The following is a 21,059-nucleotide window of genomic DNA, read 5'->3' as shown; positions in this document are numbered from 1 at the left end:
CGAAATGAACATGTTTTATTTTTTAATAATTTTTTTAAAGCTGCTGGTGACATTATTTTTTAAATATTAAAATTTTATTTAAAAAAATCATAAGTCCCATTATTTTTTAATATTAAATTTTTATTTTTTTAAAAAATCACGGGTCCTAGTATTTTAAATTAAAAAATAGGTTTACATTCAAGCCCTTATAATTTAATAATATTTTCTCATAACTTGTTTTATTCTTATTTCTACTCTCGGATTTCATAATAACACAATATTAACATATAAAAAATTTTAACATATAAAAATTACTTCCATAACTAAAACAAGTTAAGATATATATTATCAAAAAATTCAACAAAGTACAATATTTAGGTTACATTTCGACATATGACTTGTATTAGCAACATTCGGAAAATTTCGACAAATGTGTTCTTTATTGCGACATAAACCACAACGCTTTAGCTGGGTGCCTTTTCCTTATTAAAATTTTAACTACAATAATTTTTATCAGTCAAAAATTTGACTGACTATAAAATAATTTTTATATCTTAGAATTAGTAAAAGTAAAAATAGGAGAGCAGAAGTGGGAATAAACTCAGTTATAAGAAAATATTATAAAAATTATAATGGCTTGAATGTAAAATTGTTTTTAAATTTAAAATATTAATGAGGCTGTGTTTTGAAAAAAATAAAAACTTAATATTATAAAATAATGGGACCCGTGATTTTTTAAAAATATAAGTTTAATATTTAAAAAATGAGTGGGACCCGTAACTTTTAAAAAAATTATTAATTAAAAAAATACAATATTAAAAAAAAACCACAAAACGTTCCGTGTATGTTAAGGTTTTGTAAATATATACATACATATGTGTAAAATTAGTATTTTTTTTCCCCACCAATTTTCTTTCTTTTGATCATGTTTTGCTTTTTTTTATACATATGAGAATAAATGTATAAAGTTTATTGGTGAAAAAAATAGAATATGGAATAGTGAACTTCATTATTGTGATATAACGGTAATGTGTTTGATTATATACCCCGATGAGTTCAATGAGTTGTATGTTGAGAACATCAAATATTAAATAAACATAAGTATGTCTTATAATGTATACATGTATAATTAAATATACAATTAAATAAGGTTTAGTAATATATCTATTAATCTACATGACAAAATGCATAACAAAGTGTTATACGTATATAACAAAATGGATTACAAAATTGGTTTCCTAAAAGACAAGTTCAATCATTTAAATGCATGATTGTTAGCACTACCTCGTTCAGGCAATAGTTGATTATTTGGTGTTTTTAATGATGATAATTGTGTAATGATGCTTATGTAATCAAAAGTGAGACTTTCTCATTATTTTATATTGGAAACAATTATTATTATGTCGGAAGAATTACTTTTTTTTTACATCTTGCTCTTAGCCCCCTAACTCTGTTTCTACCTTAATTCTGTCTCTTGTTGAGGATTGGGTGTGTATGGGGGTCACTTGCCCACATTATCAATATATATACAATTTGGACTGGGAATATGATTTAGTTAAATAAATATTGGTTTTATAATGATTTCATGAATTCATCTTGAGCAAAACACATTGAAGGGAAGGAGTTTATATAACAAAGATGTATTTTTATCTCATGCAAAAATTGACTTTATTGCACGCAAAGCTTAAAAAAATTAAATGAAAATTTTATTTTTTTAAGAAATCTGACAGGAGATCTCTCAAAATTTTTATATCTATAAAAAATTTAATAATTTTTTAAAATTATTTATTCTTAGAATTCATATAAAATTAATAATTATTATGTTGGATGATTTATTTTTACATTTTGCTCTTAGCCTTCTAATTCTGTGCCTGGTTGAGGATTGGGTGTGTATGTGGGTCACTTGTCCATATTATCAATACATATATAATTATATATGTTATAATTATAAAATATAATTAATAATAATAATAAAATTAAATTTGAATTGGGATTTAGAAGAGGATTTGATGACATCATTAGATGCAATCCGGCTCAGCAAATTGAACATTTTGTTTATTTATTTATATTTTCAAGATGACGTCCTCGGCGAGGGCCACGTCACCCTTTGAGATTCCCAGACGATCATGGTTGCAACGGCTCTCTGTGCTTCTCCGGCTTCCACTCTCCTCCTCTTCCTCTCCTTCTTCTCTCCTCGTCGCTCCAAGCTCTCCATCGCTCGCCTCTCCTCATCTTGCCGGGCCATGGCCTCGTCGGACGTCGCTAGAGGCGAGAAGATCACGGCGCCGTACGAAGTCCCCCAATCACCGCCGACGTCGTCTCTGGTGCGGAGAAGCGACTCGGTGGCATGACCTTCGATGGGGATGGACGGTTTGTTTGGATCGAGACCAGCCCTAATGATGGAATTGGAGGGTATGGTATTCAATTTAGGTTTTGGTTTTCTTTTGTTGCTTATGGGTTCTCTTTTGGTGTGCGATTGAAAATCGTAATGAGTTATGCTACAAATGTTGGAAAGGACGAATGAATTAGGGTTCTAGTTTAGAGAAGGTTCCTTAAAGTGATTCTTGGCGAGAAGAAAGAAAGCAGCGGTCGTTTAGAGGTTAATTGTCTTGGGGTTTAGGGTTTTAAAAATGTAGAGGTTAGGGTTAGGGTGCTGGGTAGAATACCTTTATGGAACAAAGATATTTATATTTTTGATGGAGCATTCATATCTAAGAAAATTGTTGATAAGACCATTTCAGTTTGTAGTTCTTATAGAATCATGGAATGGAGAAAAAAATGAATGAATGAATGAATAAATTAATTAATTAATTAATGCAACTTCCTTGTTAGTTTTGTTTAATTTTTTCTTTTTTGATGAAAAGTGGATAAACCACTGATTTATTGAGAAAGAAAAAACAGTACAGGGATAAAATTCTCTCACCAGAAGTGAAGGAGAAAAGTACAATAAAACAGAGAAATGAAAATAAAAGGAGGTAAAAGCATGTTCAGGCGGAAGACACCGTCTGGCATCTCAGGCCTGGCCAGAAGATCTGGTGGTGCAGCAACTCCTATGGGGTGTCGTGATCCAGTTCGCCAGTAGGATTTGATGCGCTTGCCCTGAGAAAGTCAAGGGAGCGCTTGATTTTCTGTGATGCTTCATTGAGTGTTTGTTGATGTCTATCCGCAGCTGTTGGGAACCATGAAAGAAGCATATTAGCAGTTTTAAATTATGTTTAATTGTGGTAAAGTAGTCTGTTGAAAGATACGAGAGTTCCTTTCAAGCCAAATATTCCATAAAATTGCACGAGAAAATTTCAAATGAGTAATGTGATTATAATTTAGACAAAATATTCATTGGATTCTCTCCCAAGTGAAACGTCCAGAGTTGAATCTCTCCTAACTTAATGGTTGAGGGTTTGTGCCTTTGTGTCTTGTCCACATTTATCAATAACAAAAAATAATTCAGATTATCTGACATTGCTTTTAGGTTAATGATGCTTTTTTTCTTGTTCTTCATTTAGATATTTCTCCAATTTTTTTTTTTAATTTGATTTTATCCAATGGAGTTTATGGAGATGCTATATTTTGTAAATTCACATCATTTAACTTCAAACGATAAAGCACTATGTTGATTTTGCCTTTCAGATGTGTTGTTCTTGTTAAAGAATGTATTAATCCTGAAGACAAACATACAGACATCATACCTCCAGATTTTGCAGCACGAACATTGGCCCAACAATATGGAGGTGGTGCATTTGCTGTCTCTAAGCACATGTTTGTTTTTTCAAACTACAAAGATCAACGTTTCTACAAGAAATCCATTGGATAGGAGAAGTTCTCTGGCCACTCAACAATGAGCGTTGTAAGTAATAAGTATTCTTTCTTTTCCTTAAAATGTGAATTACTTTTGAAAATTCTTTTGAATATGTAGCTTGTTCAATGATAAATTATGAAAAAGAGGCCAGTTTATATATTTTCTAGGAAGACATGTGACTTCACATTTTGCAAATCATTTTATGATAAATTTTGTTGACTCTTGTGGATTTTTCTTCACAGGTGACTTGTTTGGCATTGCAATGTTTTTGCAAAATCATGAATTAGATTGACTGGGAACTACAATTATTTAAATATGCTGTTCTTATTCATTCATATTTCAATATGCATGACCAACTTTTCAAATGGTTATTTTCTCATGTCCAGTGATAAAAAAAATTCACATAGCTAGTATTGTTAAACATGGTAAGATCGACTAAGAGGCAGTTGTTAAGCTTGCTGAAGTAAGTTTATTCTCTATTTATGAATTTGAAACCTTATTTATGAATATGAATTATTGTTTCATGACTTTAAATTTTATGCTTCTTTTTAGGGTTTTAATGGAGCAGACCTTTACAATGTGTGCATTGAAGCTGAATGTCAATAATCCGTGCAGAGTGTGATTATGTTATCCATGAGGATTTTATGAAGTTATGAACTTCATACTTGATTAAATAAATTAGCTTGCTTCTTTATTATGAATTATTAGAAATAATATATTACTCTATCCATAATGATGTATAAATATCCTAAGTAAACTTTGTAGCAAGTATCAAATTTATAAAGTATTTTGTAGCACGTATAAAAAATATGATTATAACAAGTATTCAATCATTAAAGTATTTTGTAGCAATTATCATTAGTTAGATGAGTTTTTAAATGTAAATAGTTCATACAAAGGAACCAGTCTTTACACTGTAAAAGGGAGGCCTGGCCTGGCCCAGTCCCTTCTCTCCTTCCAAAAAGGGAAGACATTTGTACTTTTCCTCGGAGAACTAGTACTTTGAAAATTATATCTGAAATCTATTATGAATCTATATAAATTAGTAGAAAAAATAGATCTTATTTATAAACAATTAATCATGGTAGAAGCTAATTTAGTTAAAGCGGAAACTATATTAGCCAATTTAGATTATATTAAAAATAATATGAAAAAGAATAGAGAATGTAATGTTGTAAATGAGTTATGCACTTGTATGAAAAAATTAACTTTAGAAAAAAAAAATTAGAAAGCCAATTTCTACATATGCTGTATGCACAAAAGAAGAATTAAATAAACCTGCAGAATATAGCCAATTTAGATTATATTAAAAATAATATGAAAAATAATAGACAAAGTAATGATGTAAATGAATTATGCACTTATATGAAAAATTAACTTTAGAAAAAAGAAAAAATAAAATTAGAAAGCCAATTTCTGCATATGTTGTATGGACAAAAGAAGAATTAAATTAACCTGCAGAATATAGAATGAAATTTCCCAAAGGATTTTTAAAATAAAAATTTAGTATTTACTTAATTGTCAGGATTCAAAACAAGCATAAAGGTTAATAAATCTATCTGAGCCAGTGAATGATCCCATACTTTCATATGAGTTTTCTTCAATCCTTAATTTCGATATTTCTCTTTAGTATTTTCCGCAAAAAAAAAAGTTTAAATTTTAATTCAATTAGATACTTAAATTTATACAATGTTATAAAGAAGAATTAGATGTAGTACGTAAAGATAGTCTCTTTAATAGCTTGCCTCTTTATTATGAATTATTAAAAATAATATATTATTCTATTGATAATGATGTTTAAATATCCTATGTATACTTACTTTGTAGCAAGTATCAAATTTATGAAATATTTTGTAGCACATATGAAAAATTTTATTGTAGCATGTATTCAATCATTGAAGTACTTTGTAGCAATTGTCATTATTTAGATGAGTTTTTAAAAGTATATATTTCATATAAAGGAACCAGTCTTTACACTGGAAAAAGGAGGCCTGGCATGGTCCAGTCACTGTTCTCTTTCCAGAAAGGGAAGACATTTGCACTTTTTCTCGTAGAACAAGTACTTTGAAAATTATATCTGAAACCTATTATGAATATAGATAAATTAGTAGAAAAAATAGATCTTATTTATCAAAAATTAATTGTGGTAGAAGCTTATTTAGTCGAAAGGGAAACTATATTAGCCAATTTAGATTATATTAAAAATAATATGGAAAAGAATAGAGAAAGTAATGATGTAAATGAGTATTTATTCTAGTTTTCAATCTTGCAAAACTCTGTACTATTAATGAGGTGACTCATAACATTAGCTCTTTGCTAATGAGCTTCCAATCTTTTTCTTGTGTCATTTTTGTTTAGTATTATGCTATGCTCTGAGCTTCCAATCTTTTTCTTGTGTCGTTTTTGTTTAGTATTATGCTATGCTCTCGTGTTATGGCAAATGGATGGCATGCTCTATCAGATGAAATTCGTGATTTGTCTTTCATCTTCCTTTTGCATTTCATTTTCAGTTTTTTTTTTGGTTGTTTGGCACATGATATCTAAAACCTTCTTTGGGCTACAGTTCTATTATATCTCCGATCGTTTGGCTGGTGTTTTCGAAGTACAATGGCAATTGTCTTTAGAAGGGGATTTTGTTCATCACTAGACAAAGTTTGACACTTCACCAATTTGTTTTTGATTTGTTTATTGCTGCTGTTTCCAAACATTATGTTTTTGTTATTGGTGTGGCAAAGTTTGCTGATGAATTTGGGGTTTCTAATATTTAGAAGGGGGTTTACATCAATGCAATAACATAATTTCGTCAAGTTGTTTTTTGAATATATATTTGTTGTCTGTTCTCTTGGTTTGTAGTCACCGATAAAAATCAATTGCTTATGTTTTTTTATACTGATTTTATTTTGTATGATCTTGATTTTTGTTTTTGTTTGTGAAGGATTTGCAAGTTCATGTTATGGTACTAATTGGATTTGCTGTTGGAGGTAGTTTGGCCATTCTTTTTGCTAAAAGCAGTTAGAAACTCGTATTTTGGTTCAATTTCACCTTTGTGAAGTATTTGTTGTTGATGTTAAGGTTTCAATTGGATTTTCTATTGAAAGTAATCTGGCCATTTTGTCTGTTAAGAGCAGTTAGAATGTAGTATTTTGTTAGGGTTTGTGTCGCATGTGTGCTTGATATATTTTGTTTTTTTTTTAAATTGATTTCTGGGCGGTTTCAAAACTTAGTTTTAATTGATCTAAGTATTTTATTTGTGTGTGTGTGTGTGTTGGAAATTCACGTGGTGCTTGGTGTTCACTAAAGGAAATATTGTTTCATCACAGATTTTTTTTCTTGTGTGGATGTACTTGTTGGTTTATATTTGAGATGTTCAGGAACACTGGTTCGGGTCGTGGTTGGATTGAAATTCTTTTATTTTATTAATTAGCTTGTATTATTGTTATCCTCTTCATGGAGGGATGTTAATATTTTAGATCAAAAAGGGCTATGCTATAAAACAATATGAGGTCGGACATGTTTGATCTATTCTTTTTGTTGATGAGATGGTTGCATCTTTTTGTGTATATTTCCTAGCATATTCCAATCATTTACTTTTCATCCTAAGGCCAATTGCTGTTACCAACTAGATTTAGTTTACATCACCGAAGTTCAGAATATTTTTTCTTGTGAATTGATTACCTATGTGACTAGGTGATTCGATACTTTTAAGAGGATTAATGGTAAAACATCACTATGGATATTCTTGATATAAATTATAATTCACATGCTCTTGAGATCATGTTATTTCACTCATCGTTTTCCTGTTGCTAAGATAGGTGATCTTTGTTTTGCTTCACTAATTGGTTTGTTTCAGTTATTGAGTCTGAGAACAAAGTTTTTCCTCACAAATTGTTTTGCTTTAGTTATAAGTTTGAGAACAAACTAGGATAGGTAATGAATATGTATCTCAAGGTTATATCTCAAGAATTGGTTTGCTCTTGCTGATTTATTTTTGTCTCTTTTGACCTAATCTAGGTGACAGATTTTTTTTTATTTGGTTTCTCTCTGAAGTTGGTGATTTAACAAACTTTGTGAATATATTATTTTAAATAGTTTTGTTGTTGCTACTCTGGATTATATTTACCATTCCCTTGACTTCTTAGGATTTATTAAATAGATTTATTGTTGCCACTATTTAGTTATTTATAATTCCTTTGACTCTTGACGCTATCCTTATTATTCTGTTTTCTATTTTCTTTTGTCCAAACGTAGTAATTGTAGTGCCATTCAATATGTGGGTTGTTTTAATTTTATGAAGTTTGTATTGATGAAGGTTTTCTTTATTGAACTTGCATCACCTTCTTTGATTTCTAAAAACGTTTTTAGTTGGTTAATATGATCACCAAACCTGTAGTACACCCAAAGATCATAAAATTAATATAATACATCATCATGTTTCAAATAAAAGTTTTTTAATGTTCGTGTTTTAAAAACTAATATAAAGGCTCTTGAAAAGCTATATTCCTAATTAACCCCTATGGATTATGTACTTTCTTATTATGGTTTAATAAAATCTTTTTCTCTTTTAGCGGTTGTTTATCTACACCTTCCTTTAAGGAACAAACCGAGGGTCCCGATTAACTATCAAGCTCAGTAGGGATACCGCATGGACAATTGCCAAAGTGCTATATATACTAGCTAATGGGTATGAGAAGATTGCCATATCCTACTTGTTGAGTGGTAGTTAGATTACTCAAAAATAAGATTAGAGAAGCTAATGTAAGTGGAAGATGATGCACCAAAAGAAAAATTAGTGCAGTAGGGAAACTCCTAAAAGAAACACACCCTTTTCGCTCTTACAAGACAAAGTTGTGGCACAAAAGCTGCACAATCTCCTTCAAAAACTAGATTCTCGCTTCAATATAAATAGCCATCCAAAACTTTCTAATCCTCAAAATAAATAGTAAAAACACCATGAGACAATATGTAGCAAGTCTTTAAATCAAGCATCTGTATGAAATAAACAGAATGGACAAGCATAAGCAGTGATCATGATTACATTACAATTTATAATGTGAGAAGCTAAATATAGTCTTAAGTGTAATGGGCCACATATCTTGGTGATCTGACAAAAGAAATCAAATGACTATTAAGTCCAATTATCTTAATTTATCAAGTTTCAAGAGAGTCATTCAATTCACTAAAAAAGTAAGGGCACAAAAATAATAACACAGTGCATCCAAATATTCCCAGCATCCATGAAAAACATACTAAACCATGTTCATAGTATATGATTTTTCTTAGTATATCTTTGTTCGAGAATCTATAGTCACTTCACCAAGAAAGTGAGGGCACAAGAATAATGACACTACAGACACATCCAAATATTCCCAAAGATCCATCAATAAACTATAAAGAAATCTTGAACTATGTTTTTAGTGAGGAGTACATTTGAATCTCAAGATAATGTGAGAATAAATTCAATCTGCTTCCTAATGTGCCATATAATAGCACTGAAAATGGCTCTCAAACGATGAGTAAACCTTTTTTTCAACCATCGAGTTCTGCTAAGTGAGAAATAGTTTGACTCGCAGTATTTTTTGTCAGATCGGATCCTGACTTAATATGTAATTTCTAGCTAAAAAGGTTTACTCATCGTTAGGAGCCATTTTTCGACTATTATAATATTGTGTAGAAATCGTTGTTAATGGAAGATGGTTTGTAGAAGTGTTCTTTTTCCCTAGTGATCCATATATTTCTCTGTTTGACATCCTTACTTGATTTTAGAAGCCATGGGATCGAGTTGGTTGTGTTGTAGTCAGGATAGAAAATTTTCATGTTATCAATTGCCTTTGTTATTGTTCATTAAGGGTTTTCGGTACAACTTTTACGGAGGGATGTTCAAATTTTAGATCTGTTTTTCATATTCTTGTTTGCTAGGTGATGAGATGTGCCGCTTTTTTTTTAGTTTAATTGCTAGCATTTTCCAATAAGTAAGTTTCATGCTTAAGAATCTGAAGGGTGACTAGTATTGCTTGCCAATAGTTTACCTTACTAAAGTTCACAGTAAATAATCATGATACAAATCATAATTCGTACTTGATATCACTGCATTTTATTTGTTTTTTTTCCCTCTTGTTAAGAAAGTGATAACTTGTTTGGCTCACATAGTAGTTTGCTTCAATTTTAAGCTGGAGATCTAATGGGAAAGTGGAACTTCTCACTAAATACTCTTGATATACATCACAATTCATACTTGATATCATTGCATTTCATTTGTATTTTCCTCTTGTTAGGATAGGTGATAATGTATTTGCCTCACATAATGGTTTGCTTCAGTCATTAAGCTAGAGAACAAATAGTAAACGGGAATTTGTCTTCAGTACTATTAGAATGATCTTTCTTAGAAGTGAAGTAGGGAGGGCACTGTTAAGACTCTATGGAATATGTATCCCAGGATTTGGCTTTTAATGTTTTTATTATTATATTTATTTATTTTTATTTGGTTGTTTTTCATTTTGGAGTTGGTTGTGGCAATTTTGATGAGTTTTTTTTGTTACATAGATTTATTGTTTCTACTTTTTGTGAATTTTATTTATAATTTCCTTCATACTATTATCTTAGATTTTATTTCTATTTTTTTATTAAGGTTTTCTTTTGTTAAAACATTTTAATTGTAATTGTATGAAACCTAAGTAGCTAGGATTTAAAAGTGTGGGGTTTGAGGGATTTTTTTTAAAAAAAATATTGAGGTAGTGGGAAAATTTTTATTTGAGTCGATCAAATTTTGATTTAATTAAATTTTGATAACATTAAATATTTTAAAGCAATAATAATAAAATGTATTATTTGAAATAACATCATTAAATTAAGTAATTATTAAAACGTAGCCTTTTGTAGATTATTATAATAAATGACATATCTTTCTAACGACTGCATAGTTTGTTGTATAATAATAACTCAACCTTCTTTTGCTTTTTTTATTTAATATAGGTTAGCCCATGTGAACCTCCCCTTCTCCTTCTTCGTTTTTTTTTGTTGTACTTTTAAAGATTTTTTTAATAAGTCAAAAGTTTTTGTCATATAGCACCAAGCCCGAGTCTCTCTTTTGGAAAGCCATGCTATGGATTATTTTTTGACTAACCTCACTTTCTCATTCAGATAAACATAGACCCAATTTTGTTCATTGCTTATCTTATTATGCGTATTGAGTATTGACTAGCTTAAGGACTCATGGCATTGGAGAATATTGGGGTTTTTTTAATCAACAACAAAGTATATTTCCTACTGGATTGGCTCGTTTAGAAGATACCCCATTTTCATATATATTAGCAGCATGTGGCAAAGGTCAATCTAATTTAGACTATTGCAATTTAACATTCAATTGGATTACCAATGATATATGCTCTGATAAGAAGATTATGTGATAATTGCAAACAGCCTAACTAGCCATAGCAAGAGGTATACTAATAAGTTTTATTTTTATCATTGATTTACAAAAATGTTCCACTACCTTTTGAAACTCTAAATATCATCACTATTGATGGTATTTTCAGAGTTTAGTTTGATTTGGTCATCATTTATTCACTTAGAAATTAGAGAAGATAAACCTTATTTGTTCAAAATTGAAGCCATAGAAAAATATTTGATATTAATAATAGTTTATTTGATGTAATGTAGTTATATTTCTCAATAAGTTGGTCTTTGTTTTTTATTTTATTTTATTTTTTGACGAAAAAAAGATGTGATTATTAAAATTGGAAACTCTCGATGAAAAATTAAATATTGACTCATCTAAATCCTTATATAGTTTGTAAAAATTTAATTATATTTAATTTGCAAATACATGAAGTTAATAGGATATGGATAAAATTAAAAAAAAATGAATATTGAATGTTAAGAAAAGTGGGAGAATAAGTCCAAACACCCTTTTTTTAAAAAAAAAAAAAATCTAAAAGCAAGCATAAGTAAGATGGTTGAAGTCTTATGGGCTAATGTACATCAAGGAAAGTGTAACAAAAACTCATAATCTTATCAATAATTACGATGTTGCTAATAATTGTGTTTTGTAGACTTGGATTGTGACCTTTTCGTCTTCTTTTTGATTCTCATAATGGTTGTGTAAGTTCTTCAGAAGTTTAATGCTCTTTTTAGGGCTAATTTTGTTATTTGGTAGATATTACTTCACGTGATCCTTGAATCCACACTTCATGCTTTTTGGGAGAAAAGTATTGTTCATATGGTTATAGGGCTTTTCAGTCAAGAGAATTCCTTCCCACTCATGATGTTATCCCCAACAGTTTGATGTGCCCACTAATGCATCTATTTCTTCTAGTCGTTCTTGGTTAAGTGATGATATAATAAATACCACTAATAATTCTTTTGTCTATGCATCTTTTATTTAGCTTCATATTCGGTCCATTTTGTGGAGCTTGTGCTCTTTTAAAATTTGGTCTGTAACTTATTGTTATTGTTATTTATTTATTTATTTTTTGGCTTCTTTGACCTTACCTAGTTGAGGATTTGTCTTTTTTTCATTTTTGGAGTTCCTTATGGTTTGGCAATTTTGATAAGTTTATTTGTTACATAGATTTATTGTTTTCACTTTTTGTGAATTTTATTTATAATTTCCTTGAGGCTATTTTTCATGATTTCATCTTAGATTCTATGCCTATTTTGGATTAAGATTTTTTCATTCAAAGATTTATTTGTAATTGTAGTGGCAATTAAAGTTGGCCTAATTTTATGAAACTTAATTGGTTGGGATTTAAGGGATTTTTTAATATTGTTATGGTTGCAAAATTTTTATTTAAGTTGATCAAATTTTGATTTAATGAGATATTTTAAAGCAATAAGAATATGATGTATTATTTAAAAGAACATCATTAAATGAGATAATTATTAAAGCCTAGCCTTCTTTGGCTAATAATAAATAATATATCTTTTTAACTCATTTATGACATCACAGTTTACTGTACAATAAATGTAGTCTCTTAGGTTTTTTCTGTATTGTTTAGTTATAAACAATATATCTTTCTAACTTATTTGTGACCTCATCATAGTTTATTGGATAATAACTCATAGCTTTCTTTGGCTCTTTTTGTGTAATATAGGTTAGTCCATGTGACCTTTCTTTGTCTTGCTTTGTTTTTTTGGTTGCTTTTAAAGATTTTTTTTTTTCATTTTAACAAGTCAATAATTTTTGTTATATTACACCAAGCCCGAGTGTCTCTTTTAGAATGGTTGTGCTATGGATTAATCCTTGACTAATCTTACTTTCATGGTCAAATAAATATTTGTAGACCCGATGTTGTTCATTGCCCATCTCATAATGTGTATCAAGTATTGGCTAGCTTAAGGACTCATGACATTGAAGAATATTCGGTTATTTTAATTGACAACAAAGTACACCTTCTACGGGATTGACTCGATTAGAAGATACTCCATTTTCATCTGTGTTAGCAGCAAGTGGCAAAGGTCAAACTAATTTAGATTTTAGACTATCACAATTTAGAATTCAATTGATACATAATTGCAAACTATCAAAATAGTTATTGATTTTGATCAATTGGATAACCAATGATGCATGCTCTGAAATGAAGATCATGTGAACCCAAGATTACCTGTTATCATGATAAGACAGATAGATGTAAACAAAGTCAAAACAAATGTGATAGTTGCAAACAACCTAGCTAGCCATAACAAGAGCCATACTGATAAGTTTTATGATTATCATTGATTGAAGAAGATGTTTCACTAACTTCTAAAACTCTAAATACCATCACTATTGGTCATGTTTTGAGAGTTGGTTTGATTGGGTCATTATTTTTTTCACTTAGAAATTAGAGAATATTAAACTTAGTTGTTCAAAATTTAAGGCATATAAAAATTATTTTATGTTGATAACAGTTTACTCAATGTAATGAAGTTATATGCTCAATAAGTTGGTCTTTGTTTTTGTTTTATTTTACTTTTGTGGGAAAAAAGATGTGATGTTCAAAACTAGAAACTCTTAATGAAAATTAAACATTAACTCATATAAATCCTAATATAGTTTGTTAAAAAGAACTCTGTGTTATCAGGGTTACTATGTCTTAATATCCTTGCCTTTGAGAAAGGAGGTGATAGATCCATGTGGAGCTCTCACTGTATGATGGTATGATGAAGGGCATACTCTTATCCCCAGGATGTCTTGTTCAGGTAAAGATCTCAAAATCATGGGTTGCCGTTGTCGAGAGGCAACGGGTGTAAAAAATAGCTTATGAGGTATCCTTGGGTGTCCTGTGCATGGCAAAATCATTGCGAACTCTGACCCAAGTGCTATTAGAGAGTCATTGTCTTTGATAGTGAAACATTATTAAGGATGAACTTTATAGAAGAATGCCCCAACTTTGTTTTGATCTATTTTGATAAGTAAGATTGAAATTATCGATTTTTGGAAATTGTCTTTCGTCAGACTTTGGCGTCTCTTACCTGTGGAAATCTTTATCTTTCAATGACGACTCTGTGTACTTAGTGCTCGGTTTTCCTAAGATGGATTTCCTGTGGCCACACACAAAATGCTTTCATCTATTATGTTTGATTCTTTTTTTCTTTTATATGATATAGATATTTGTTTGTGTTTGTGGAGAATTTGCTAGTTGATGTTATTGTTTTTATTGGATTTCCTTTTGAAAGTAGTATGGCCATTCAATTTACTTGCAGAAATTGGAACTTCAGATATTTCTAGAGTTTCAAAGATGATATTTGATTAAAAATCTTTTAATGCAGTGTACGTAACTGATGGAACTTGTTAGGTGTTGCACTGCATTGGGAAACATGCATCAGGTATCATGGATTCTATATGCTTTCAGTTGGTGTCCATCATTGAGAGTCTAATTTCCAATTTGATTTTTTTGTAACATGGATTCTAGATACTTTTAGTTGGTGTCCATTATTGAGAGTAATTTCTAAGATTGGAGCACTTCATATTTGAGGTAGATTTGATTCGTGTTTGATATATTAGCTTATTTGGACATGTCTGCATGGTAATTGGGTTTTATTAGGTTTTTTTTGATAAATTAACAACTCATTACATCATGGGAAATTGGAAATTCATCATATGCTTGGTGCTTGGTATTTGCAAAAGGGGATTTCTTGTCTATAAAATTAAAAAAATAACGGCATTGCTTGTTGTTTTTGTATGTTATATTTTGTTGTTTTTTTAAATCAGTTTGTATAATTTTTATTATTTTCAGAACTTTGGGCTTTTTCTCTGGTACTTAGTATCTTTATTAATATCTGTCAGAGGGTTTTTTCATTTTAGCAAATAAACTGTGATTTCTCTTCAATCTAATGTTGTTCTATGTCTGGATCTTAGCATTGATGAGAATTTTTTATCACCAATTCGAACTTGACCTGTAAGCTGTTTTGGCTGTTATGTGTTTGCCATTTGCTTTTTCCAACTTCAAGTTTGTAGTTACTGGGTTGTTTAGCATGTGGTGTTTAAAAATTTTGTTTCAAAAAGTATTTTTGACCTTGTTTAGCTGTATTTCTAAAGTTATTCTAGGTGTGGAAGTTGGTTTTTGTTTTTATTTTGGTTTTTTCCACCTATAAATAAGCATCTCATAGCATGCTATTAGATTTGATAATTCTTATGTGTTCAACTCTCTGTTGTTATCAACAAGGAAGATGGGTGTTTGTGCACTCTAACAGAGTTTTGAATTTCTTTATCTCCTGCGAGTGATTTGAGGCCATTAATTAAAAAATAATTTGACTGCAGGTATGTTTAGCTATTTATCAGTGATGACTATTTACCATAATTATATAGTCCATTGAGCCAAAGGTTGCTTTGTAGAATTTGTGCTTATGTCACTTTCCTCGAAAATGGGTTTTGGTTATCTAAATAAATAGAACATTGTTTCATCTCAGATGGCTTTTTTTTCCTGTGTGGATGTATGTGCTGGCTTTTATTTGAGATGTATAAGAACATTGGTTTGTGTTATGGTTGGATTGATTTTTTTTAATTATTATTTTTTTTATAATCAATTAGCTTTTATTACAGTTTACCTTCTTAATACCTTAGCTTATCTATCCCTAGTGCACCTTACTCTAAGGAACAAACCAAATTGGTGATTAACTATCGAGCTTAGTAAGATACTGGCTTGGGCAATTGCCAAAGTGCAATATGTACGAGCTAATGGGTACAAGAAGACTGCCAAACGCTATTTGTTGGGTGGTAGTTAGTTTGCTCAAATATAAGATTAGAGAAACTAATGTAAGTGTAAGGTGATGCACCAAAGGAAATCAGAGCGTATAACTTATTAGGTATAGTTGGAGATGCAGTAATCTATAGAGGCAACTGAATTCCCAAAGCCTATAAGAAAATCACTAGGTTTAATTGCGGTTTTATTTACATTTTTCCACTAAATCCTAAAAACAAAAACCTCCAAATGGTATCATGGCTACTATGTCTTAATTTCTTCACCTTTAATAAAAGAGGTTACAGATCTATGGAGAGTTCTCACTGACAGTATGGCAAACTCTTATCCCCAAGATGTCCTGTCTGGGTAAGGTCCGGAAATCATGGATTGTTGTTGTCGACAGGCAATGATTGTAAAAAGTAGCTCTTCAGGTATCTTTTAGCAACATGCGCATGGCAAAACTGTTGCGTACTCTAACTTAAGTGCTACCAGAGGGCCATCGTCTTCCAACTAGTGAATCTCTTAAATACTAATAATTTTTTGTATTTTTGAACCTCAGGTTGGTTGTTACCAATAAAACAGGAAGCAAGTGGAACTTTAGCAGAAATTCTCATGAATATGCATCTCAAGATTTTCTCCTCTGTTACTTATTTTTTACTTTTTGGCTTCTTTGACCTAACCTAGCCTAGGATTTTTTTTTTATCGGGTTTGTCTCTTTTTGAAGTTGGTGGTTTGAGGTTTGACAATTTTGGGAAATCTATCTTATGGATTTAATGATGCCATTATGGATTTTATTCCCTTGACTCTTGACATGATTTTTTACACTGTTTCCACTATGGCTTTAGGTTTTTTTTCGAAGGGTCGTCATTGTAGTGGCATTCAATATGTGGGTTGGCCTATTTTTATGAAGCCTAGTATTAATTGAGGGTTTCTTTATTAAACTTGCAGTTTATTATTGCTTCTCTGATTTCTAAAATCATTTTTGAATGGCTAATATGATCAACCATCACTCTTGCAATTGTTCTTTACAATTTTTCCTCTATGGCTTAGGGTTCTTTTTTATTTTTAATGTTGTCATTGTAGTTGGCATTCGATATGTTGGTTTGCCTAATTACATGAAGCCCAGTAATAATGTTGGTTTTCTTTGTAAAACTATCAGTTTGTTAATGTTTTTTTTATTTCTAAAAACAATTTTGAGTGGTTAATATCCTGTTTTAGGTCAAGAGTATGCATTTAAAATATGGTGCTCTTAGAGGACCAATAACTTCGGTGATTGCTTTTGGACCTTTTGTCCATGAACAATGCAACGGGGATTCTTATACCCACTTAATTTTCTAACACGTTTTCTTTTTCTTTTTCTTTTTCTTTTTCTTTTTTTTTTTGGGTGCACCTTGGTGCTTTGAGATTCTCATTTGTTTATTAACCAACTTATATTAATGCAAACTTTGACATTGATGCTGTCACTTGAGTAATCTATTCCTTGATGACTTGTGTTATTTGACTTTGATTCAAGAGTTGTTTAGTCTTAAGTCTTGGTCTAGATATTCTCTGCAAACTTTATCAATTGTTGCTATGATCCTAATAATTGGGTTGGGAAACCTGTTATGATCTTGGAGGTAGAAACCTTCCCTCTGCTTTGATTCTCATTGTGTGCTGTAATAATGTCTCGCCTTGGAATCGCTTTGCAAGTTCTTTGGAAGGTTAAGCTCTTTCTTGGACTTTTTTAATTGTATATAGTTTGCAGGTGTTATCCTATTACTTTTAATATGCTTCGTCTTTATGCAATTTAGTTCTAGAATTCCCATGTCACATTTTTTGGAACTTCAGTACAGCTCAAGCTGTTGGGAGAGGTGTTTAATTTTAGTCATATGGTTTTAATATTAGTAGTTAAATAAAGGTTTTAATCCTGCCGGAGAATTTCCTCCCAACAACATTTTGATGCTAACACCAACAACATTGATGTATAAATTGATACATCAATCTTATGTGATCAGTGTTAACTCAATGTGGCAAATCTAGAGAAAATTTGCATATCCATATAGGAATATGCATTTTTTTTCTTTAAATATGGTGTATTACATAGTGGACATGTTTGAATCATTTGTTCCTCATGGGATTCTATTTCACATTTTTTTAATTTGAAAATGGGAGTTTTGTGTTGACTTCATCTCTTTTTCATTTCATTCTCCATCATATATATTTTCTTTCTTTTTAATTTTCAGTCTAAATCTTCTATATTTTTTTGGATTGTCTTTATCGTTTTAAATTGCATATGTTTTTAATATATGTTTTCTATTTTTTATAATATTTTTTATTTTGAAATAGCGATTTCATGATTTTAAAAGTTCTATTTTACTATAATTTAAGTTCTAATATGATTTAAATCGAAGTTATATTTTTTCTAAAATCAACATGATTCATAGTAATATAGTATTTATATACACATCTGAAAAGTGCATGTTTTATTAAAATATTTCCCATCTTTCGAAAATGCATGTGAATCATGTGATTCATTAGTCTATATTTACATACACAGATCTGGTCTTTCATTAAATTGAAATGTCGAATTTCGCCGATAACACTCAATGAACTTTTTAGTTGCGGAAACAGTTGATTTAAAATCTTTAGATTAAGTTTGGACAGGGCCATGTTTAACTGCAGCTTTTGATTGTTCGTTGGTTATATTTTGCATAATCTAGGTATATAGTTTGTTTGCTTTATGAAGGAACGTTTTGTTGATATTATGTCTTAATCAGATTTTCTATTCAAGGTTATTTGGTGGCTCAGTATGTCTGGTTGAAGAAATTAGACATTGACGGAGGCCAATTGCTGGCCATTGGATGAGTTTGGAGATCAGTTCTTCTGTTAATACTTTCTTCAATTATTTATTTTTTCTTCCCGATGGGTTTAGTTTGATAGCATTTACTTTATTTGATTTGATAAGTTGTCTTTTGATCTATGTGCTTAAGTAATTAATAGTATTTAGGAAACTTATACACAGTATAACTTGGATTCTAAGGTTGTGGTGGTTTGGTTTTTCACGATAAATTGAGTGGTGTCGATTTGGTTTTTTAGGGTAAATTGTCAACTAGTTTGATAATGTAAAATTGAAAATTATAATGCTCGGTACTTGGTTTGCTCAAAGGCGGTCATGTCAGTATTCACTACAATCTGTCTGTGTTTGGGTCTATCATGTTAATATTTTTTAACCTTAAGTTTGTTTAGGTAATAATAATAGTTGACAAGTGATCTATCAAGCATGTTGATGGTTTGCATAATTGGACAGTTAATAGAGAATTGACGATAAATCATCGTTACTGATGTTTACTATATAATTCAGTGTTACTAATGAAAAATGGCTGTAGCTTTGAGGAGTGTTTAATGACTTTGTGATCATGCCCTGTTGGTTTGATTTAACAATGAGGATTACATGGGCAGTAACTCTTGAAGGATGTTTCCGTTGATGGTATTTCTCTTATTTAATTTGATCAATGCTCATTTTTGACCAAGTGTGCTACTTTGATTTTAGTGACTTTTGGACAAGGAGCATTTTGATGACTTTGTGATCATGCCCTGTTGGTTTGATTTAACAATGAGGAATACATTGACGGTAACCATTGAAGGATGCTTACTTTGATAGTATCTTGTATTTGGTTTGATCAATGCTCATAATATTTGACCAAGTGTGCTAAACTGATTAGTTGTCTTTAGGCAAGGTACATCAGGTAGCTTGGATTCAAGTGAATTCCATTTGGTGCCTGGAAGATCTGATTGAGGACTTGATCTTTTCAAAAGTGGGTTTCTGAATCACTTCATATTTGAAAGCATTCTGATTGTTGTTTGATATATTGCTTTTGTTGATGTATGTGTGTGTTGTGCTTCAGTTTTGTAGGATAAAATTATCAACTGGTTGGATCAGGAAACTGGTATATTCATTATATGTCTGGCACTTAGATTTTTCTTATACAAAGGTTTTCATGTCACCGGGCAGGGTGAGATTGAGCTTGGACTTCTGAGAGTAAGTGTTCATTTTCTGTGGTTTTGAACTGATTTAACAATGAAAGACTTGTTTTTTCTATCTGAATCCATTCATATTATTTGTCATGAATGAAATTTTTGTCACGCCTTTACCAAATATGTTTTTTGTACATTGCTTTTGTTATATATTTTGGTCAATCTCATGTGATTCTAGTAATGCAGCATTCTGGCCATTTCTCTATGAACAACTGTTTTTGGTAAAAATCAATTTTTTTTCCATGCTCAAGAGAATGTTAATATGTTGTTTATTCATAGTTTTTGTTTTATATTTTGTTCAATCTAATGTGATTTCAGTAATGCAGCAGCCTGGCCATTTCTAGTTGAATAAGTTATGTTTCCTGAGTTCTTTGATTTGGGAAAAACTTGTCATTTTCTCGATGCTCATAACAATGTACTCACAAATAAGTATTTTCTTCTAATAAGAGGATATCCAGAACCATTATTTGTTTTGAGGAATTAGTTATTAGTTCTTTCATAACATAATCTTGTGACGAGGCTATGAAAATAGCATCATTTAATTGATGCGTCATTTTCTTGTGATGATGGTTTGCGGCTATCAGATTTTAATGCATCCATTTATTTCTATTGAACAGGTTGTGTGTTCTGCTGCCAGAGTATATCTATACCTCTCCATCAATTGGATGATTAGTTTGCAAGGAAATCAAATTTAATGGATGTTAATCAAGTCCTGTGATTTTGTAAGAGCTTTGTTCACCAACTAGACTACAGAGACATCAACTGGAAACTTAATGCGACCATGTGGTAATCTGTTGGGTGGTAGAATGATATCGAACTTGAAGGATAGCAACTGTCAGACCAATTGAAGACACAAAGGATGCAAAAGGGACCAGCTGTATGGTTATCTAACTACCAATTATTTTACTAATTTGAGAATTTGTTACGTGGTTGAGATTGTCGTCAAGCTATTTTCCGGCTGGTATACTGTTTAAGTTCATAATAAGATGATGATACTTCTTCTGATAAATCTATAGATGGATTGGATTGCATTGCATTGCATCGCATCAAGAGGTTGTGAGCTCTTTTGAACTGTTTATGAACACCAAGCCAAGGAAAGACAGACATTTCCT

The 21,059-nt window shown here is 30.7% G+C and overlaps 2 long non-coding RNA genes across 2 annotated transcripts; both read left to right on the top strand.

Annotated features, from left to right (window-relative positions):
• Window positions 1-5,507: 5,507 nt before the first annotated feature.
• On the top strand, window positions 5,508-19,170 carry LOC120255575. The gene is made up of 3 exons (XR_005535040.1): window positions 5,508-6,756; window positions 14,522-14,578; window positions 18,690-19,170. It is a non-coding gene; the product is annotated as an uncharacterized LOC120255575 (long non-coding RNA).
• A 477-nt stretch (window positions 19,171-19,647) lies between these two features.
• On the top strand, window positions 19,648-20,859 carry LOC120255574. Its single transcript, XR_005535039.1, has 3 exons — window positions 19,648-19,727; window positions 19,818-19,951; window positions 20,565-20,859. It is a non-coding gene; the product is annotated as an uncharacterized LOC120255574 (long non-coding RNA).
• Window positions 20,860-21,059: the final 200 nt, after the last annotated feature.

The sequence above is a fragment of the Dioscorea cayenensis genome, unplaced genomic scaffold (assembly GCF_009730915.1).
Source record: "Dioscorea cayenensis subsp. rotundata cultivar TDr96_F1 unplaced genomic scaffold, TDr96_F1_v2_PseudoChromosome.rev07_lg8_w22 25.fasta BLBR01001078.1, whole genome shotgun sequence".
Classification (NCBI taxonomy): Eukaryota; Viridiplantae; Streptophyta; class Magnoliopsida; order Dioscoreales; family Dioscoreaceae; genus Dioscorea; species Dioscorea cayenensis.
This window is presented reverse-complemented; position numbering and strand designations above follow the sequence as displayed.